Genomic DNA, 24,161 nt, shown 5'->3' on the forward strand with positions numbered 1-24,161 from the left:
GTTGCCACCCCTATTACCAGCCTTTTCAACCTCTCTTTCGTGTCGTCTGAGATTCCCAAAGATTGGAAAGCAGCTGCGGTTATCCCCCTCTTCAAAGGGGGAGACACTCTAGACCCAAACTGCTACAGACCTATATCTATCCTACCCTGCCTTTCTAAGGTCTTCGAAAGCCAAGTCAACAAACAGATTACCGACCATCTCGAATCCCACCATACCTTCTCCGCTATGCAATCTGGTTTCAGAGCTGGTCATGGGTGCACCTCAGCCACGCTCAAGGTCATAAACGATATCTTAACCGCTATCGATAGGAAACAGTACTGTGCAGCCATATTCATTGACCTGGCCAAGGCTTTTGACTCTGTCAATCACCACATCCTCATCGGCAGACTCGACAGCCTTGGTTTCTCTAATGATTGCCTCGCCTGGTTCACCAACTACTTCTCTGATCGAGTTCAGTGTGTCAAATCGGAGGGTCTGTTGTCCGGACCTCTGGCAGTCTCTATGGGGGTGCCACAGGGTTCAATTCTTGGACCGACTCTCTTCTCTGTATACATCAATGATGTCGCTCTTGCTGCTGGTGAGTCTCTGATCCACCTCTATGCAGACGACACTATTCTGTATACTTCTGGCCCTTTTGACACTGTGTTAACAACCCTCCAGGCGAGCTTCAATGCCATACAACTCTCCTTCCGTGGCCTCCAATTGCTCTTACATACAAGTAAAACTAAATGCATGCTCTTCAACCGATCGCTGCCTGCACCTGCCCGCCTGTCCAGCATCACTACTCTGGACGGCTCTGACTTAGAATATGTGGACAACTACAAATACCTAGGTGTCTGGTTAGACAATCCAAAGTTAAATCTAGAATTGGCTTCCTATTCCGCAACAAAGCATCCTTCACTCATGCTGCCAAACATACCCTTGTAAAACTGACCATCCTACCAATCCTCGACTTCGGTGATGTCATTTACAAAATAGCCTCCAAAACCCTACTCAATAAATTGGATGCAGTCTATCACAGTGCCATCCGTTTTGTCACCAAAGCCCCATATACTACCCACCACTGCGACCTGTACGCTCTCGTTGGCTGGCCCTCGCTTCACACTCGTCGCCAAACCCACTGGCTCCAGGTCATCTACAAGACCCTGCTAGGTAAAGTCCCCCCTTATCTCAGCTCGCTGGTCACCATAGCAACGCCCACCCGTAGCATGCGCTCCAGCAGGTATATCTCTCTGGTCACCCCCAAAACCAATTCTTCCTTTGGCCGCCTCTCCTTCCAGTTCTCTGCTGCCAATGACTGGAACGAACTACAAAAATCTCTGAAACTGGAAACACTTATCTCCCTCACTAGCTTAAAGCACCAGCTGTCAGAGCAGCTCATAGATTACTGCACCTGTACATAGCCCATCTATAATTTAGCCCAAACAACTACCTCTTTACCTACTGTATTTATTTATTTTGCTCCTTTGCACCCCATTATTTCTATCTCTACTTTGCACCTTCTTCCACTGCAAACCAACCATTCCAGTGTTATTTTTTTTTACTTGCTATATTGTATTTACTTCGCCACCATGGCCTTTTTATATTTTTATTTATTTATATATATATTTTGTTTGCCTTCACCTCCCTTATCTCACCTCACTTGCTCATATTGTATATAGACTTATTTTTCACTGTATTATTGACTGTATGTTTGTTTTACTCCATGTGTAACTATGTGTTGTTGTATGTGTCGAACTGCTTTGCTTTATCTTGGCCAGGTCGCAATTGTAAATGAGAACGTGTTCTCAATTTGCCTACCTGGTTAAATAAAGGTGAAATAAAATAAATAAAAAAGTTTGCCAATGACCATCTGGATGATCCAGAGGATGAATGGGAGAAGGTCATGTGGTCTGATGAGACAAAAATAGAGCTTTTTGGTCTAAACTCCACTTGTCGTGTTTGGAGGAAGAAGAAGGATGAGTACAACCCCAAGAACACCATCCCAACCGTGAAGCATGGAGGTGGAAACATCATTCTTTGGGGATGCTTTTCTGCAAAGGGGACAGGACGACTGCACCGTATTGAGGGGAGGATGGATGGGGCCATGTATCGTGAGATCTTGGCCAACAACCTCCTTCCCTCAGTAAGAGCATTGAAGATGGGTCGTGGCTGGGTCTTCCAGCATGACAACGACCCGAAACACACAGCCAGGGCAACTAAGGAGTGGCTCCGTAAGAAGCATCTCAAGGTCCTGGAGTGGCCTAGCCAGTCTCCAGACCTGAACCCAATAGAAAATCTTTGGAGGGAGCTGAAAGTCCGTATTGCCCAGCGACAGCCCCGAAACCTGAAGGATCTGGAGAAGGTCTGTATGGAGGAGTGGGCCAAAATCCCTGCAGCAGTGTGTGCAAATCTGGTCAAGAACTACAGGAAACGTATGATCTCTGTAATTGCAAACAAAGGTTTCTGTACCAAATATTAAGTTCTGCTTTTCTGATGTATCAAATACTTATGTCATGCAATAAAATGCAAATTAATTACTTAAAAATCATACAATGTGATTTTCTGGATTTTCCGTCTCTCGCAGTTGAAGTGTACCTATGATAAAACTTACAGACCTCTACATGCTTTGTAAGTAAGAAAACCTGCAAAATCGGCAGTGTATCAAAAACTTGTTCTCCCCACTGTATATATATATATATATATACATATACATATATATATATATACGTATATATATATATATATATATATACATATACATATATATATATACGTATATATATATATATACATATATATATATATATATATATATACATATATATATATACGTATATATATATATATATATATACATATATATATATATATACGTATATATATATATATATACATATACATATATATATATACGTATATATATATATACATATATATATACATATATACATATATATATATATATATATATACATATATACATATATACATATATACATATATATATATATATATATATATATATATATATATATATATATATATATATATATATATATACAGTACCAGTAAAACATGTCTACATACCTACTCATTCAAGGGTTTTTATTTATTTTTTACAATTTTCCACATTGTAGAATAATAGTGAATACATCAAAACTAAGAATGTAGTAACGAAAAAAGTGTTAAACAAATCAAAATAAATTTTTGATTCTTCTAAGTAGCCACCCTTTCCCTTGATGACAGCTTTGTACAGTCTTGGCATTTTCTCAACCAGCTTCACCTGGAATGCTTTTCCAACAGTCTTGAAGGAGTTCCCACATATAATGGGTACTTGTTGGCTGCTTTTCTTTCACTCTGCGGTCCAACTCATCCCAAACCATCTCAAATGGGTTGGGGTCGGGTGATTGTGGAGTCCAGGTTATCTGATTCAGCACTCCATCACTCTCCTTCTTGGTCAAATAGCCCTTACACAGCCTGGAGGAGTTGGGTCATTGTCCTGTTGAAAAACAATTAATAGTCCCACTAAGCACAAATTAGATGGGATGGCGCATCGCTGCAGAATGCTGTGGCAGCCATGCTGGTTAAGTGTGCCTTGAATTCTAAATAAATCACAGACAGTGTCACACACAAAGCACCCTCACACCATCACACCTCCTCCTCCATGCTTCACGGTGGGAACCACACATGCAGAGATAATCTGTTCACCTACTCTGCATCTCACAAAGACACAGTGGTTGTAATCAAAAATCTCACATTTCGACTCATCAGACCAAAGGACAGTTTTCCACCAGCCTAATGTCCATTGCTTGTGTTTCTTGGCTCAAGCAAGTCTATTTTTCTTATTGGTGTCCTTTAGTATCAATCAATCAAATGTATTTATAAAGCCCTATTTACATCAGCCGATGTCACAAGGTGCTATACAGAAACCCAGCCTAAAATCCCAAACATCAAGCAATGCAGATGTAGAAGCACGGTGCTAAGAAAAACTCCCTAGAAAGGCAGGAACCTAGGAAGAAACCTAGAGAAGAACCGGGCTCTGAGGGATGGCCAGTCCTCTTCTGGCTGTGGAGATTATAACAGAACATGGCCAAGATGTTGAAACGTTCATAGATGACCAGCAGGGTCAGATGGTTGTAGAGGGTGCAACAGGTCAGCACCTCAGGAGTAAATGTCCGTTGGCTTGTCATAGCCGATCATTCAGTTCAAGACAGCAGGTGCGGTAGAGAGAGAGTCCAAAACAGCAGGTCCAGAACAAGATATAACGTCCGGTGAACAGGTCAGGGTTCCATAGCCGCAGGCAGAACAGTTGAAACTGGAGCAGCAGCACAACCAGTGGTTTCTTTGCAGCAATTTGACCATGAAGGTCACGTTCATGCAGTCTCCTCTGAACAGTTGATGTTGAGATGTGTCTATTACTGGAGCTGTGAAGCATTTGGGCTGTAATTTCTGAGGCTGGTAACTCTAATGAACTTATCCTCTACAGCAGAGGTAACTCTGGGTCTTCCTTTCCTGTGGCGGTCCTCATGAGAGCGCTTGATGGTTTTTGCGACTGCACTTTCAAGGTTCTTGACATTTTCCGTATTGACTGACCTTCATGTCTTAAAGTAATGATGGACTGTCATTTCTCTTTGCTTATTTGAGTTGTTTTTGCTATAATATGAACTTTTACCCGATTGGGTAATCTTCTTTATTCCACCCCTACCTTGTCACAACACAACTGATTGTCTCAAATGCATTTAGAAGGAATGAAATTCCACAAATAAACATTTAACAAGGCACACCTGTTAATTGAAATGCATTCCAGGTGACTACCTCATGAAGCTGGTTGAGAGAATGCCAAGAGTGTGCAAAGCTGTCATCAAGGCGGCTACTTTGAAGAATCTCAAATATTAAAATATAGTTTGATTTGCATAACACTTTTTTGGTTACTACATGATTCCCTATGTGTTATTTCATAGTTATGAAGTCTTCACTAATATTCTACAATGTAGAAAATAGTAAAAAGGAAGAAAAACCCTTGAATGAGTATGTGTGCCCAAACTTTTGACTGGTACTGTATATTACAATGAGGTAAACGACAAAATGTTTGGGGTAAAGACTAAGACATTGTGTATGAACTAAGAAATTAGTTTGTTTACATGTATTGCTGTTGACAATACTGTATCTCACATAGTGTCTGATGTTTGAAACTGCATCCCACCCTGTGTAGGTACTGGCTAGTTTGAGAACATTACGGAATAACTTTGCTGCACTAACCAACTTGCAGCAAGACAGAGCTTCAAACACGTGAGTAGAGCTGTGAGGATAAACCGAAAATGACCAACACCGAGATTGCCTTCCTCTTATGGAAGTGAATGTCGGTACATTTTGCAGATTTTTCTACATGTTGTTCCTATAGATTGTTCTAAAACCATTATTTGGTCAACAGTTGTCGGTACATTTTGCTGATTTTTCTACATGTTGTTCCTATAGATTGTTCTAAAACCATTATTTGGTCAACAGTAATAGCCTGTGCATTGTGGCCCCACTCCGACCCGAGTTAAGTACGCTTAAATGGAATGTTATTCCCTTTTTATGCATTTTTCTCTCCATGTGTATTCTGACCTTGAACTTACGCACAACAATAGCATGCTATTCACCTGCTTTTCGTTCTGGGTGGAGATGTAAGAAATGAAGGTGTGGCGGTGTCTACGGATACGCCATATTCTGACCTTGACTTAATTCCCTCATACTGTAATTCCACTATCTTTACGTGAGAGGAAACCATGAATAAGGTGGAGCCGAACCTGCCGGGTTCCAAGTGGAGAAAGCATATAGTTTATTTTTTTCGATAGAAATAACATCATTCTCCGTGCACTGTAATTTACAACTTGATAAGAGCTATTTAGAAGAGCTAGGTAAATTAGCAATCCGTTTGGATAAAGGAATTGTATATTGAAATGACACTTGTTTTAGATGTATTTTACCTTATGGAGACGTGAAACCAGTCATTGCCAAAATCGTAATTAATATGGAGTTGGTTTCCCCTTTGCTGCTATAACAACCTCCACTCTTCTGGGAAGACTTTCCACTAGATGTTGGAACATTGCTGCAGGGACTTAGTGAGGTCGGGCACTGATGTTGGGCAATCGGGACTGGTTTGCAGTCAGTGTTCCAATTAATCCCAAACTTGTTCAATGGGGTTGAGGTCAGGGCTCTGTGCAGGCCAGTCAAGTTCTTCCACACCGATCTCGTTCAAACTATTTTGAACATTGTCATGCTAGAACAGGAAAGGGCCTTCCCCAAACTGTTGCCACAGTTGGAAGCACAGAATCATCTAGAATGTAATTGAATGCTGTAGCGTTAAGATTTCCCTTCACTGGAACTAAGGGGCCTAGCCCGAACCATGAAAAACAGCCCCAGACCATTATTCCTCCTACACCAAACTTTACAGTTGGTACTATGCATTAAGGCAGGTTGCGTTCTCCTGGCATCCGCCAAACCCAGATTCGGCCGTCGGACTGCCAGATGGTGAAGCGTGATTCCTCACTCCAGAGAACGCGTTTCCACTTCTCCAGAGCCCAATGGCTGCGAGATTTACACCATTCCATATGATGCTTAGCATTGCGCATGGTGATCTTAGGCTTGTGTGCGGCTGCTCTGCCATGGAAACCCATTTCATGATGCTCCTGATGAACAGTTATTGTGCTGACGTTGCTTCAAGAGGCAGTTTGGAACTCGGTAGTGAGTGCTGCAACCGAGGACAGATGATTTTTACGCGCCACATGCTTCAACAAGCAGCGATCCCATTCTGTGAGATTGTGGGGCCTACCACTTTGCGACTGAGTCGTTGTCACTCCTAGATTTTTCCACTTCACAATAACAGCACTTACAGTTGACCGGGGTAGCTCTAGCAGGGCAGAAATTTGACGAGCTAACTTGTTGGAAAGGTGGCATCCTATGACGGTGCCACGTTGAATGTCACTGAGCTCTTCAGTAAGGCCCTTCAACTGCCAATGTCTGTCTACGGAGATTGCATGGCTGTGTGCTCGATTTTATACAACAGTCAGCAACGGGTTTGGCTGAAATACCCGAATCCACAAATGTGAAGGGGTGTCCACATACTCTTGTATATAGTGTATCAACTTCCCCACAGTAAAGTTTATGAATTGCTGCATCATTTTACAGAATTTAAATTCTACATGCTTTTAACTTGCAGAGTTGGGCACTCTTGAATGTCTTAATTATAGGCTGCCCCGATTTTCTCTGTTTCCGATTTCTACCATATTTAGTATTGGCCACTGCCAATATCGCATGTCATTAGTCCTAATAACAACACATAATCAATAGCCAATTTACTGTTAGTTCGCTTGGTAAAGACTACGTCACAGCCATTTGGTGGTTGCTGAGGATCATTAGTCACATTTAATAATATTAAAAAATAAGACATGTAGGCTGATTAAATCGTTAGGATTCCAACACACTTTCCTAACCCTGAAATTTGCCTGATTAATCAACAAGATCAGAGTATTTTTAAATCTACCACTTGGTGTTGAAACAGAGACGAATATGCATATATTTAGATGGCTTTCTTCTATTGTTCCCTATTTTCAGAACCCGTTCTGAATTCTAATTGAAGGTACACCTTATTTAAAAGGATGGCTTAAGATAAATGTTCTTAAAACCATGTTGAATGAAAAAGTCCACAAGAAAATCTGTTGGCCATCAATTGGGAGGGTTTTCAGAGGTTGAATTACATTTCTTCAGCATGCGCAAGGGAACCAAGCCTGCAAAGTCTGTCATGCACCTTCATAAGGTAAATCTGAATACCAACTACTGAGAAGTGCGTAGGAAAGGCGCGGTAGGTAGGAAAGGCATGAATTCCTGAGTTGGAATCGGGCCCGTGGTGACTAACATACCTTTGTGCATATTGGCCTATAGACTCTCTGCAAATTCTCCGAAGAGCCAAAAAGAAATCCCATCATTCTGAATCATATTTTGACAGGTTGCACATCAAAATATCAATCATGTATTCCCTGGATATGTTAGATTAAATAGCTTACTGCTTGAATCATAGGCTACCCACTGGGGACAGACATCAGTTCAATGTCTAGTTTTGATTTCAATTTGGTTGAGTTGTCAACTAACGTGAATGCAATGTGAAGAAAAAACAAATTCACCATGTCATTGGATTTATGTTAAAAGTTTGGTGAAAAAATGACTAAACTCCTTTACGTTTTCCATGTTGGTTCAACGTCATCACGTAGAATTAGTTATTGAAATGACGTAGAAACAACATTGATTCAACCAGTTTCTTCCCAGAGGGTACCATTGTCCATTAAAACAAATGGATCGTTGTATTTATTGTTATTGAGCAAAATAAAATATTTTATTTTTTACATATATTCTTTATTTCTGTTGGGAGAAGGAAAGACATTCCTTATCAAACACTTATTTCTCTGTGGTTTCCTTCACCAGGTGGTCCCCTATGTGTAACCAACAACCACCCATCATCAAGTCCTCTTTCTCAGGTAAGACCAACACACACACTTTTGAAGTATATTATCTATTAAGCTGTGCTAGAGGACGAAGCTTCAGTTGGCCTCAGTCCAGGCCTGTGCAGAAATTAGCATTTCTTATTGGACCAGTTCAGTTAGTCTTTCCCGGTTTAAGTCTGTTTTCTTCTGGTTTGTGCCTAATGAACACGACCCACTCTTGTTGGTGTGTCTTACATCAGGTTGCATGTCTGGCTCTGTTCAAATTTCAGTGTATTCTTCCCCAATCCCTTTCTCCATTCCTTGAATTGATTACAGATCTGGATCTGAGAGGGTTGGATTAGTTAGTCTTTCACTTATCCATGCATGCATGAATCAGTGATTACACCAGGGAAAAAAAGAGAAAAGGAGGGATGTTTAAAGTGTATTGGGACTGTGGTGAATCTTGCAGTGCATTGGAGTTACATGGTGCGTGATGGTGGTGCAACACTAGCACCAGATATGTACAGCAGAGGAAGACAAAGGGCATGTTTTACACATTGGTGCCCTGTGCTGGTTTGTTGTTGCGCGTTCCAAAGCAGGCCATTAAGATATTTCTAGATGAATGATCTTTTAAGTTAATAGTGAATATTCAAAAGATGGTATGGTCGTTAAGATTGGTTTCTTGTCTTAATTCAGCTGGTAGTTTTTCACTCCTGCATGACTGTAATATAGATTTTTAGCTTGAACACCACTTGCTATGTTATACTAGGCCTATCATGAACAACTAAAGTGTGTGTGTGTACATGCGTGCGTGTGTTTTGCACATATGTGTGTGTTTGGTCGGGGAGGAGCTAGAAAGGGAGCCATTGGGAAAAAGAATGCCTCCATTAGAGCCCATTAACTAGAGCAATCAAGACCCAGCCAGATCCTTGGCACCTGCCAATACTAATTGACCCGACTTGATTATGAGGAGGAGGTGTTCTTTATTGAGAACCGGCTAAAAATAGCCAGAGTGCAGTCCCCTTTTATCTTTCCAAGAATAGTGGAAATATGTGGCCATGTTGCCTCGTATCAGTAATGTTGGTGTATGACCACAATACTTACTGTAAGTTTAAAGGTTGACAGCGAAATTAAGTTGACATGAGCAGCACCACAGATATTGTGATGAGCAAGATGCAAGACTTCGCTCTCACACCGTCACACACACAGTATCTGCGCATATGGGTTGGGTTCACCTCAAGCTGTTAGAGCGTGGTAGTTACTGAACCATAACAGGGGGGAAGTTTAGCCTCGCACTTCAACACTCTTAGTTGTTGCGGAAATTGACCCATTATGCTGTTTACTTTGTGCACCTAAGTCATATCGCTGAGCCTACATTCAATTAGATTCATAAAGAGAAATCTTATTCTAAGTCTGATCTCTTCATGAATTCATCAGTGGATCATACGTCGCCTCATTCCATGACCCATATCCTGTTGTCTTCCATCAAACTCGGATGAAGAACCAGTGGAATTGTTCAATTTATGAGGCACACATGCTTGTCTGCGGACCACTGCTGGTTTTGAGGGGGTGTTCCGTACTTATTTTTGCAGATTATTTAATTTCGATGTAAAAAATATTTTTTAAATGTACAAAATTATAATAACAGTTGGAAGTATAAATGGTCCTATAAGCAATTTTACATTACTTTTCACAATGTCAAATGTTGTTAATAATAATAGTCCTTTAATTTGTTACATTCACTGCTAAAATGGTCAGAATTTGACTGCCAATATATTTTATGTGTAAAGAATTCTGAGACTCCGCAAATGGTGGTGCTCAAGAGCTTTTCACAGTGATTTGGTGGTCCCCGGAATGGTAAAGGTTTGGAACCTATGGTAATGTTTCCCAAATCGCTCCTTGAGTCAACTAATCCTTGATTAGCTAAATCAGATGTGCAATAGTATAGCAATAAAATAAGGGTAGTTACTGGGGGTACTTAGGCAGAGATTTTGGAAAGGTAGCCCTTTAGCTAATTCTACCAAGGGACATTGTTTGGTGACGATTGCATGAGAGTCCAAATCCTCTTAATATCGGTACAGGGTTTATCATAAGCACTTGCTGTTTCACTGAGAAGGCAGGCCCAGTATGTAGCACTGAGCAGGAGAAGAATGCCATCTACATCTTAGTTAGTGAGTGAGTGTGAGTGTGAGTGTGAGTGTGAGTGTGAGTGTGAGTGTGAGTGTGAGTGTGAGTGAGTGTGAGTGTGAGTGAGTGAGTGAGTGAGTGAGTGAGTGAGTGAGTGAGTGAGTGAGTACCCGTCCTGTTGGGGGAGAACGCAGAGAGCTATGGGTTGGCAGCGCACTATATTGCTGCCTGCCATAAGTTGAGGGACAGTGTCTGACAGACCAATCAACCTGCACATGTACTCTACTGTATGTTTATTGTTGAATGTATGGTTATTTTGACCCTTGGTAATTGTTGTTACTGTTGTCCCGTTGACATTTTTGAATCTCAAAGTAAGCTTTGGCAATATGTACATTGTTACATAATGCCAATAAAGTGAATTGAATTGGAGAGAGAGACTTACTTACTTAGTAAGTAGAAAATAGATGTAAAATAAAGAAAAACCCTTGAATGAGTAGACGTGTCCAAACTTTTGACTGGTACTGTACCTCAACACGTAGCAGCATAACTACCTTTGCAAGCTGGTGCTGGGACACATTTTAGTAGAATGCCATTTGTCCTAAAATGTAACAGATCTACACTAATGCATTTTTTCATACTTGAGCCACCATGGCAGGGTATTTCGGAGCCTTTTAAAAGATTATCTACACCAATTTGTGGTGTTCATTTGCTTTTGCCTCAACTCACGAGGACATCATAATACTATTGGTAAATTACTATATTTTGTAAAGACACCCAAAAATGGTGTGTCACACACTCGTTCCACCACACATTTTAGATTGATCAATTTTCCAGATGTCTAGAGCATTGTCTGCCCTAATCTGGGATTAAATAAAAACACAGGGAATATGTGGCTCAGCGGAAATTTCCCCTGCATCATTTACTAATGCGGATTAATCGTGAGAAGATTCAGCCTGACTCACTACCATTCATAATCCCACTGGCGGAATACTCTGAGTGTTGTGTGTGTGTCATCATGTTTCCTTTGTCTGTCTTTTAATAGTCAGAACAACTAGTCAGTGGTGTGAGATTAGTGATTACGTCAAGGGAGGGAGGTAGAAAGGGTGCAAATATAACGATGTGCGCTGAGAGTCGGGAGGCAAGTTCAGGGAGTGTTTTAATAAATAAACACAACATAATACAAAACAAGAAACACTAACTGCACACAGACAAGAAATATAAACAATGTCACCTGGGGAATGAACCAAAGGAAGTGACATATATAGGGAAGGTAATCAGGGACGTGATCGAGTCCAGGTGAGTCTGATGACGCGCAGGTGCGCGTAACAATGGTGACAGGTGTGCGCCATAACGAGCAGCCTGGTGACCTAGAGGCCAGAGAGGGAGCACACACGTGACAGCAAAGTCTTAGAACAGGGCATACAGTGGCTTGCGAAAGTATTCACCCCCTGTCACGCCCTGACCTTAGAGATCCTTTTATTTCTCTATTTGGTTAGGTCAGGGTGTGACTATGGTGGGCATTCTAGTTTTTAGTTTCTAGGTTGGCTTAGTATGGTTCCCAATCAGAGGCAGCTGTCTATCGTTGTCTCTGATTGGGGATCATATTTAGGCAGCCTTTTCCAGCTGTTGTGTGTGGGATCTTGTTTTTGTATTGTAACTTTTTTGCACTACAAAGCTGCACGTTCATTTTGTTACTCTTTATTGTTTTGTTGCTGGTTCACATTAATAAACATGATGAACGCCTTCCACGCTGCACCTTGGTCCAATCCTTCCAACAATGATCGTTACAACCCCCCTTGGCATTTTTCCTATTTTGTTGCCTTACAACCTGGAACTAAAATAGATTTTTTGGGGGTTTGTATTATTTGATTTACACAACATGCCTACCACTTTGAAGATGCAAAATATTTTTTATTTTGAAACAAACAAGAAATAAGACAAAAAAACTGAAAATTTGAGCGTGCATAACTATTCACCCCCCAAAGTCAATACTATAGCCACCTTTTCCAGCAATTACAGCTGCAAGTCTCTTGGGGTATGTCTCTATAAGCTTGGCACATCTAGCCACTGGGATTTTTGCCCATTCTTCAAGGCAAAACTGCTCCAGCTCCTTCAAGTTGGATGGGTTTCGCTGGTGGACAGCAATATTTAAGTCATACCACAGATTCTCAATTGGATTGAGGTCTGGGCTTTGACTAGGACACTCCAAGACATTTAAATGTTTCCCCTTAAACCACTCGAATGTTGCTCCAGCAGTATGCTTAGGGTCATTGTCCTGCTGGAAGGTGAACCTTCGTCCCAGTCTCAAATCTCTGGAAGAATTTCCCTGTATTTAGCGCCATCCTTCAATTCTGGCCAGTTTCTCAGTACCTGCCAATGAAAAACATCCTCACAGCATGATGCTGCCACAACCATTTCTTCACTGTGGGGATGGTGTTCTCAGGGTGATGAGAGGTGTTGGGTTTGCGCCAGACATAGTGTTTTCCTTGATGGCCAAAAAGCTCAACTTTTGTCTCATCTGACCAGAGTACCTTCTTCTATATGTTTGGGGAGTCTCCCACAGGCAGATAAAGTACAAAAAAACAGACAGTTTTTCAGTCTCACGGTACAGTTTCAGTATCTGCTTTTGGCGAACACCAAACGTGTTTGCTTATTTTTTTCTTTAAGCAACAGCTTTTTTCTGGCCATTCTTCCGTAAAGCCCAGCTCTGTGGAGTGTACGACTTAAAGTGGTCCTATGGACAGATACTCCACTCTCCGCTGTGGAGCTTTTCAGCTCCTTCAGGGTTATCTTTGGTCTCTTTGTTGCCTCTCTGATTAATGCCCTCCTTGCCTGGTCTGTGCGTTTTGGTGGGCAGCCCTCTCTTGGCAGGTTTGTTGTGGTGCCATATTTTTTCAATTTTTAATGATGGATTTAATGGGATTCTGTGGGATGTTCAAAGTTTCTGATATTTTTTTATAATCCAACCCTGATCTGTACTTCTCCACAAATTTGTCCCTGACCTGTTTGGAGAGCTCCTTGGTCTTCATGGTGCTGCTTGCTTGGTGGTGTTGCAGACTCTGGAGCCTTTCAGAACAATGGTGTATATACTGAGATCATGTGACAGATCATGTGACACTTAGATTGCACACAGGTGGACTTTATTTAAGAAATTATGTGACTTCTGAAGGTAATTGGTTACACCAGATCTCATTTAGGGACTTCATAGCAAAGGGGGTGAATAGATATGCACGCACCACATTTCCATTTTTTTTTTTTTTTTTTTTTGAAACTTCACCAATTTGGACTATTTTGTGTATGTCCATTACATGTAATCCAAATAAAAATACATTTCAATTACAGGTTGTAAATGCAACAAAACAGTAAAAACGCCAAAGGGGATGAATACTTTTGCAAGGCACTATATGTAGTAATCAATGTATAATCTATCCTGTGTGTGTTTATGTAATTCTGTGTGATTATTTAGTTAGTAAATAAATAATTAAGCCAAGTTGTGTATCGCTGATTCGTCATGGAGACTAGGGTTCGTGCAGATTTTTAGGATATTACGTTGTTCCGAATGAGAATTGAGATATATGAAAGAAGGTACTCTGGTTGAGATATATAATAATTGAACGTGGTGGAACGGAAATGGTGCTCCACCAAACTGTATCTGTCTGTGTTGCACCTGTGGTAAAGATCTAGGACCAGGTTACCCTAATTTTATGCCAACCTTAACCATTAGAGGGTTCAGTAGACATCTGACCCTGGTTCAGTAGTTAGTGGCAACTTCAAAAACGTTCAGATTTGAATCTGTGACTCCCGTCCAGTCCGGGTAGCCTGGTGCTCCAGTCCGGCTCTTCCCGTGTGCTGAGCTGTGCTTCTCTCTCAGACCAGTGTTCTCACAGAAGCAAGCGTTTTTTCGACTCATGCAATTTTGATTCAGCCATCCCTCCTATAGATGTGTTGCTTAGCCACAGTCAGACCTGCTTGGATCTTTCTCTTCGTCCGTCTGTCAGAGCAGCAGTCATCGCCAGTGTGTCATCGTTGCAGGAAGGAAAGGGGATTTGAGACAGGAAATAAGCTCATCTGTGGCTCTGTGTGTGTGTGTACTATGAATGGGGTTCTATGTCTTTAGAGGAGGGGGATAGAGGAAGAGGTGTGTGTATGTGTGTGTTTGGAAAGGGTCTTTGTTAATAACTCATCATGAGAAGCTGAGGAAGTTTTCTCATTTTTCCTTCCAGATATCCTTAGGAAGAGTGTTGGACCTCGTGGAGTGATGTGTGACACAGATTTTCCTGCTATCCCAGATCTGGGAATCTTTTGGGCTGGATAAAGAACAACTCCGACCGGACCGTTGAAAAGATTTGTGTGTAACCACTCGCGGAGCAGCGGGGCTGCTTTACTGCGTTTTTGGAAGGCTGGACTCATTCTATTGTGACACTATGGAACTATTTCTCCCTTAGATTCTAGAACTGTGGATACTGGAACTGTATGTTGTGAATTCTAGAACCTCTCACTCCGGATTGTAGTAGAACTGTGCATTGTGAATACTATAACTGCACTCTGTGGAACTTTCGCTCCTTGCGATTCTTAGAACTACTTCTACCACTGTAACTTCTCTCAGGAGAGGGACAGATGGGTGATTGTTGACGCTTTAGGGGTTATCAAAGACACTTACCTGCAACTAGAGACCATCTCTGAGACGAGTCTTTTCCCCTTTTTAAATCTCTCTCTGTGGAGACGCTATCTTCACCATTGCCAGATTTTGCCGCCTAAGCTCCCCTTACTATGAAGAGTCACCCATGCGTCCACACTGGCAACCTGGGCATGGTGCTCGTCTACGGTGTCATCACCGATGAAACACATGAGATGACATCGCACAGCCCTGTCAAGTGCCTCAAAACTGACCACCGTCACTCACCACCCCTCCCTGTCCCTGTCCCCCTGTCCCCTGTCTCCCTCTTCCAGAGGAGGCCTACCAGAAGCTGTCCACAGAGATGCTGGAGGAGCTGGACTGGTGCCTGGCCCAGCTGGAGACCCTGCAGACCAGACACTCTGTCAGCGAGATGGCCTCCAGCAAGGTAAGAACACTATCTACTTAGTATTAGTAGTAATAATTAAGTAGTAGCTATCTTCACAACACTTGCTATGTGCTTTGGTTGAAAGAGTGAGACCAACTGCCACATGGCAACGGGCATGGTGTTGGCTAGTGCATTTTGAGATAGCTCTTTACAGTAGGCCCACATGTTCTAGGTGCGTATGCTTTGGGTGAAAGAGTGTGAGCAACAGGGCAGAGGCATGACGTTCTAGTGGATTTGGTTGAGCTAGCACTTTACAGTATAGCCTACATGGTCTGTGACCAAGGTCTAAGTCTCAAAGCGGGATATGGGGAGAGGACACAGAGTGTGATCATAAGTGACCAGTCACATCTCATGTACAAAGAACATCAGCACCATCATGAGACACATGACAATAACACAACTACAGCTTTAGGTTATATCTCAAGGGTCAAAAATCTCCTGCATATTTAATTACTGCACCCAAATGCACACTACTCATTTTGTGTACCAGGCACAATATGCACTGAACATTGCACCTGTGAGCAATTCTCTTTTTGTCCACAGTCACATGGCATATATGACGGTTACAGGTGGATGGATTGTTGACTATATTGCAGAGGATGAGATTTGTTGGAAAGAACAGTAATACTGCAGGTTGAATTCCTTATTATAGGGATCTTTCAGTTGAACCATGCGTAGAGTACTGCTGTCTCTGGTTATATCACTTCCTGCTCGCTCCTTTCCAAGTGGCTGCTTATTTGATGGCGCTGTTAGTTAACCCGTGCTCACCCTATGGGGTGTAGGCCTCCTAAGTGTAGGTAATAAATTGTCCTTTTATTCAGTCATTTACCTGTGTGTTCCCCCTGGGAGCAGCTAATAACTAGCCTAGGCAGACACAGAGTCAGACTCGCTGCCCCACTGTTGATCAGCTAAAGTAGCAGCAGCTAGACAGGCTCTTGGATAGCACCTCACTTAGATCCAAGATGTCCGTCGCAGGGAGCCAGTCTCAGGCAGATGTTTTGTACAGAAACCTAGCACTAGGCTAGCGTAGCATCCTGCTCTGCTGTCTGCCATGGCTCCGGAGTTGTCTCCAGTCGATAACTGATGCCATCAGTATGCTCGACTATGTCGAAGAGGAATGAAGGGCAGCAGATTGTGTTTCTGCCTGAGTAGTTTTGTCACTGTATCTGCGAGGGAACTACGTTTGGGGGAGTTTGTGCGTGCGTGTGTGTGCTTTGTTGCTGTTTTTGTCACAGGTTCTGGTTTGACCTCTAGCGTGCATACGACTGTTGTTATTCCAGTATGTGACACATGTAGCCCATTACTGCAACACCTTGTATTTGTTAGACTGGAAGATATCAATTGATTATAGTAATAATCTACGGCCCAATATTTTTATGGCAGTGTGTGTGTGTGTGTGTGTGTGTGTGTGTGTGTGTGTGTGTGTGTGTGTGTGTGTGTGTGTGTGTGTGTGTGTGTGTGTGTGTGTGTGTGTGTGTGTGTGTGCACGTACATATGTGTGTGTTTGTGCGGATAATAAAATGTGTGTATGTAAGGGTAACTTTTCCTGACAGAGTGATTCTTTTAGTAAGTATGTGTGTTACCGACGTGTGTGTGTGTGTGTATGCTGCTGGAAAGAAGGTAATTGGGCCGATGCCCCAGATCTGGGCCAGAGTGTGTGAATATGCCAGTCGTGGGCTGACTGCCTTGGTCCTCCACGACATAGAAAGTGGATATGCATGGATGCATGTCACAATGGTCAAATTCAAACACAACTGGAGAATGTCAGAATGGTAAAAAAATATATCGATTTCCGCTAATTTTAACATTCTTTCATATTGTCTATATTAAAAAGCACTTCATTTAATTAATAACAGGCTTTTAACATGTTATTGGTGCACAATTTCTACTAAATTTATCAATGGGAAGCAAAACCCAGCTAACAATTCTGAGAGTGTAAGGACCGACGCCGGAGATGAGAAGCAGGTACGGGGAGTCAACATTTAATAAGGAACAAGCATGAAACAAGACAGGCACAGCATCAGCACATGGGCAAAACAACGACATTCGACAATCAATGCAGCAGCGGGGAACAGCGGTGGGGAACTGACAAATATAGGGGAGGTAATAAACAGGTAATTGAGTCCAGCTGATGCACGTGACGGGGAAAGGCAGGTGTGCGTACTGCTGGTGGCAGGAGTGCATAATGCTGTGGAGCCTGGTACCTTCGAGCGCCAGGGAGGGGGAGCGGGAGCAGGCGTGACAGTACCCCCCCCCCCCTCTAGGGGCGCCACTCGGCGTCCCACCTGGGCGAGCCTGACGGGCTGGTTGAAGCACGGGCGCTGGACAAATCGGCTGGGTGTAAAATCCCAACAACCGGTAGGGGCATGGGAGCCAGGCGAAATGGCTCAGGCGTGGGAGCCTGACTACCCGTTTGAGGCGTGACTGCCTGATGATCCCGCTGGCACGTGGGAGCCTGATGAGCCGGCTGAAGCGTAGACGCCTGGTGAGCCGGCTGAGGCGTAAAACCCTGGCGATCCGGCTGAGGCCTGACGTGGGATGGGCGCCTGCTGAGCCAACCGGGACACGAAAAACTCTCGAGCCAGCTAGGGCGTGGAAGCCCGACGTGCTGGCTTAGGCACCCCCGGTTCCATAGGCGGCAGCCCTCGGACCCGGCGTCACCACCAATCGGAACGCCAGCAATCCCCGATGCTTCGTTAGATGGCTGCTGTAAGGGAAACATTCCATGTGTGTTAGTAAAAACCTTTTTAGAATGTTTTTTGGTTTTAAAGGAGAACATTCCCTTAATGTCAAGCAGAACTTATCTAGAACGTGCTTACCATGTTCTCAGAATAAAAGACAATAATGTTCTAGATATGTTTCATGAGAACGCAGCTAGAACATGAATGTGTCCAGTTTCCTGAAGGTTAGGAGAATATTCCATCAACGTCACATCAAAAATACACAGAACATGGTTACCATTAGTGTTGTCATGATACCAGTATCTCGATACTATGATACCAGATTTTCCTTGGCAAAAAAATAAAACATGAAGCAGACGTTACTCTATGGTCCTTTAAAACCTACATTTTGCGAAAGTAACAAATGTTACTGTGGGTGACAACGTAAGGCATTTTGTTTTCAACATTCGGACTGTTTTCCTCAAATTGAGTCTGCTTCATGTTTTGTTTCCTTTGCTTCAGTATCGCGATACTGGTATTGTGACAACACTAGTTGCCATGTTCTCAGAATTTAAAGTGCCTTTGGGAATGTATTCAAAGCCCTTATTCCACATTTTGTTGTGTTACAGCCTAAAATTCTAAATTGATTAAATATGTATTTTTTTACCCCAGAATGACAAAGTGAAAATATGTTTTTTAGAATTTTTTGGCAGATGTATCTAATTATTCACACCCCTGAGCAAATACATGTTAGAATCACCTTTGGCAGCGATTACAGCTGTGAGTCTCTAAGGTACTGTAACGTTCGTCTTTCGGGGAGAGAGTGGACCAAGACGCAGCGGGTGATAAATACATGATAATTTAATTAGACAAGACGAACACTGACACGAAAGACACTCGATAATTACAAAACAACAAACGACGTTAAACAGACCTGAACTTGTAAACTACATATAACGAAGAACGCACGAACAGGGAAAAAACGAAACAGTACCGTGTGGTGTAACAAACACAGACACAGCAACAATCACCCACAAACAAGTGAGAACAGCCTACCTTAATATGGTTCTCAATCAGAGGAAACGTCAAACACCTGCCTCTAATTGAGAACCATATCAGGCAACACATTAAACCAACATAGAAACACAGAACATAGAATGCCCACCCCAACTCACGCCCTGACCAACTAAACACATACAAAAACAATGGAAAACAGGTCAGGAACGTGACAGGTACGTGTCAAACTCATTCCAGGGAGGGCCGAGTGTCTGCGGGTTTTCGCTCCTCCCTTGTACTTGATTGATGAATTAAGGTCACTAATTAGTAAGGATCTCCCCTCACCTGTTTGTCTAGGTCTTAACTGAAAGGAAAACCAAACACCAACATACACTAGGCCCTCCATGGAATGAGTTTGCACACCTGGATTGTACAATATTTGCAAATGATCCTTTTTTTTTATTCTTCAAGCTCTATCAAGTTGGTTCATCATTCAAAGAAAGTAATTTTGAAGTCTTGCCAAAACTGTGACTAGGCCACTCAGGAACATTCAATGTTGTGTGGGTAAGCAACTCTAGTGTATATTTGGCCTTGTGTTTTAGGTTATTGTCCTGCTGAAAGGGGAATTTGTCTCCCAGTGTTTGTTGGAAAGCAGTCTGAACCAGGTTTTCCTCTGGGATTTTGTGTGTGCTTAGCTTTATTTGGTTTATTTTATCCCAAAAAACTCCCTAGTCCTTGCCGATGACAAGAATACCCATAACATGATGCAGCCACCACCATGCTTAAAAATATGAAGAATTGTACTCAGTGATGTGTTGTTAGATTTGCCCTAAACATAACACTTCGTATTCAGGACATAAAATGAATTTCTTTGCCACATGTTTTGCAGTTTTACTTTAGAGCCTTATTGCAAACTGGATGCAAGTTTTGTAATATATGTATTCTGTACAGGCTTCCTTCTTTTTACTCTGACATGTAGGTTAGTATTGTGGAGTAACTACAATGTTGATCCATTCTCAATTTTTTCCTATCACAACCATTAAACTCTGTAACTGTTTTAAAGTCACCATTGCCCTCATGGTGAAATCCCTGAGGGGTTGCCTTCCTCACCAGCAAATTAGTTAGGAAGGATGCCAGTTGTCTTTGTAGTGACTGTGTGTATTGATACACCATCCAACGTGTAATTAATAACTTCATCATGCTCAAAGGGATATTCAATGTCTGTATTTTAATTTTTTTCATCTACCAATAGGTGTCCTTCTTTGTGAAGAACTCATATTGCAGGCAAAAACCTGAAAAGTTCCACTTCCTGTTTGAATTTTTTCTGAGGTGGCAAATTTTCAACCAAGCTCTCATTGAAATTACAGCGAGATATTGATGAGTTTTCACTAGTTAGGTGGCAGACCTGACTAGAATTAGTCAGGTCTGCCACGAGCTGAACATGCGTTCACATGAGGAGGACCTCCGTTCCACCGCTCTTCTGAAGTCAATCTAATTCTCCGGTTGGAACGTTATTCAAGATATGTTAACAACATTCTAAAGATTGATTCAGTACATCGTTTGACATGTTTCTACTGACTGTTACGGAACTTTTGGACATTTCGTCACCTTATAGTGGACGCGCTTTGTGACTTTGGAATTGTTTACCAAATGCGCTAACCAAGTAGCTAATTGGACAAAAATAACGGACATTATCAAACAAATCAAGCATTTATTGTGGACCTGGGATTCCTAGGACTGCATTCCGATGAAGTTCATCAAAGGTAAGGAAACATTTATCATGTATTTTCTGGTTTCTGTTGACCCCAACATGGCGGCTAATTTGGCTATTGTTCTGAGCTCCGTCTCAGATTATTGCATGATTTGCTTTTTCCGTAAAGTTTTTTTGAAATCTGACACAGCGGTTGCATTAAGGAGAGGTATATCTATAATTCCATGTGTATAACTTGTATTATCATCTACATTTATGATGAGTATTTCTGTTGAAACAATGTGTCTATGCAAAATCACTTGATGTTTTTGGAACAAGTTAATGTAACGCACCAATGTAAACTCAGATTTTTTGTTATAAATATGAACTTTATCAAACAAAACATGCATGTATTCTGTAACATGAAGTCCTATGAGTGTTATCTGATGAAGATAATCAAAGGTTAGTGATTCATTTTATCTCTATTTCTGCTTTTTCTGACTGCTATCTTTTGCTGGGAAAATGGCTGTGCTTATTGTGGTTTGGTGGTGACCTAACATAATCGTTTGTAGTGCTTTCGCTGAAAAGCATATTTGGAATCGGACACTTTGGTGGGATTAAAAACAAGATTACCTTTAAAATGATATAAGACACATGTATGTTTGAGTAATTTTAATCATGAGATTTCTGTTTGAATTTGGCGCCCTGCACTTTTACTGGCTGTTGTCATATTGATCCCAGTAGCGGGATACAGCCATAAGAAGTTTTAAACAAATTTTTACTCCTACACTTATTTAGGCTTGCCATAACATAGAGGTTGAATACTTGTGGACTCAATACATTTCAGCTTTTTATTTTTGATTAATTTGTAACCATTTATAAAAAATATAATTCCACTTTGACATTATGGGGTATTGTGTGTAGGCCAGTGATACATCTCATTTGAATCTATTTTAAATTCAGGCTGTAACACAGCAAAATGTGTACTTTCTCACATTTGCCATTTAAGCAATGATGATGCCGGTTATACCAAAGCAATACACAACACAGAGTTCCAAATAGACAAATTGCAACAGAATGACTTGGGACCAATGTTGTGGGTAATCATGACTTACAGTAATATATTACAGAATACATTTTATGAGTAAGAGTAATACAACAAGTTAGTGTCTTCAAATATTGTAATATTATTACAGTTACTTTTCTATGTAACCCGTATATTACTTTGAGAAGCATATTTGTACCGGTGTGTTATATATTCTTTTTAAAGCCTTTCTTGCAAACGGAATTCATTGGCTATTGGCTAAGTCGTTTCCATTACGCTATCGTAAAGACAAAAATCGAAGAAAAATGTCAGATGTGTTGTTACCCCGCTTAACCTTTTCCTTGTGGAAATTGTGGTGGTTAATTTCTGTATTTTCAAATGAGGAGAGACAAACTTATCACAGTCAGGGTTATACTTAAACTAAATCTTTATTAATTTAGGAGAGCAGGGATAATGAAATCCCCTCTCCTGGAAAAGAAAGTGTCCATTTCCTTAGCATTCACTATACTAATATCTTAATCAGCAACCCAAAAGTTTTAACTACAAACAAAACATGATAATGATAAGCCCACAGTACTCCCTCAAATCATTAATCGTTTGTTTTAATGTACCCCAACATTTATGTGCGCTTAATTTAGCATGCAACGTGTATCTCGCCACCGAGTCTAACAATTCACTCCCATATTATATTATATGACTGGTCTCGCTTTTCCATAACAGTGTAAAATTATCCTGGTGTAGTTACTAGACCAATGTCCAACAACATATGTAATAGCTGTTTCACCTTAGATTGTTCCCGTTACCCCTCGAAATGTAATACTTTTTTATGTCGCAAATGTAGTCAATTTCTCAGCTTAAGAAATCCGTGATATCTGATCCCAGGCATCTAATAAAAAGTTGTTTGAGACGTGGTCTCCTATGTCTCCCTAAATTAACATGCCTACTGTATTGGACTTACATCAGTCCTGGAAGCAAGAATCCTACTCAAGACACAGATAATACAGTGTTCCATTAAGTGGAATCGACACCTTCTAAAATAAACAAACCCATATCCCCTTTCCGGTAATCTAATCATTACAACCTGTTGCATTAATTTAGTAAAAATAAAACCTGTTGTTTAACAAATCTAGAACCTTCAAAAAGCTGGTGCTCATCAGCTTAATATTCAATACTTATTTCAATCTACTTTAATTACTGGACACTGTTCCATGTAATGGATACAGATTATAATTTTAGAATAGATTAACTTCCTACTAAAATTCGCTGGTGTTACCTAAACACAAAAATACGAGCAACAGTAATCAGAAACTGTTAAAGAACATTTCCGATTAAACTATTCAGACCTCTGCTGCAAATGTCCCACTGCGTCCATTACAGCCTGATATAACCCAGTGAGCATGACTCACTTTCACCCGCGGAATTAAGCATGGCATTATTAGAGTCTATCCAAAAACCACTAATAACTAATAACATATTTCCATTTCCATTACTAGAAGGCATTGTTTTAATTTCAGTCTACCCAAACAATACAACTCTTTATTTCTAGTACCAACCTCTGCTTCACACTTATTAAACATCTATTATTTTAAGATTAACCTGTAATGAGCCAAAAGTATAAAATACAGCAGCCAATTCTTAAGAAAAAGACATTTAAGTGGGCACAATACTACAGCCATTTACCTGCCACAACTTTGATTATAGCCTAGTTTATCATGCAATAATTAATACCCATGTTTAGTTATTAATCATGATCATGGTTACAGCTCTATCGCCATACCATATTAGATATAGGTAGACAACAGGTAACAAAACAAACACTCGCTGTTGTTGACAAGCATATACACAATTCATATCCATAGTTCAATTACAATCAGAAATCCAGATTTGAGTCAAAGACTCAAAGAAATTCCGCAACACATCGGCACATAAAAATGACACAATTACCAGAAAATAGCCTTGCAAGTCCAAGTGTTTCACCATAGAGATTTTCAGCAAAATGAGCAAAATGATTCATTCACAATCATAGCAGCCAAACATCCATTGATGTAAAACCAGATCTTGCGCCTTTTAATAATAATAAGGGATTATCTTTTTAACGATGGCTGGTCGACAAACCAACTTTTAGAGGATTCTTTGAGA

General features: G+C 41.1%; 1 pseudogene; it reads left to right on the top strand.

The window, feature by feature from the left end:
- The window catches only part of LOC129863650 (cAMP-specific 3',5'-cyclic phosphodiesterase 4D-like), an 81,933-nt pseudogene that overhangs the window by 16,464 nt on the left and 41,308 nt on the right, over positions 1-24,161 (top strand).

This window comes from Salvelinus fontinalis, chromosome 10 (assembly GCF_029448725.1).
Source record: "Salvelinus fontinalis isolate EN_2023a chromosome 10, ASM2944872v1, whole genome shotgun sequence".
Taxonomy (NCBI): domain Eukaryota; kingdom Metazoa; phylum Chordata; class Actinopteri; order Salmoniformes; family Salmonidae; genus Salvelinus; species Salvelinus fontinalis.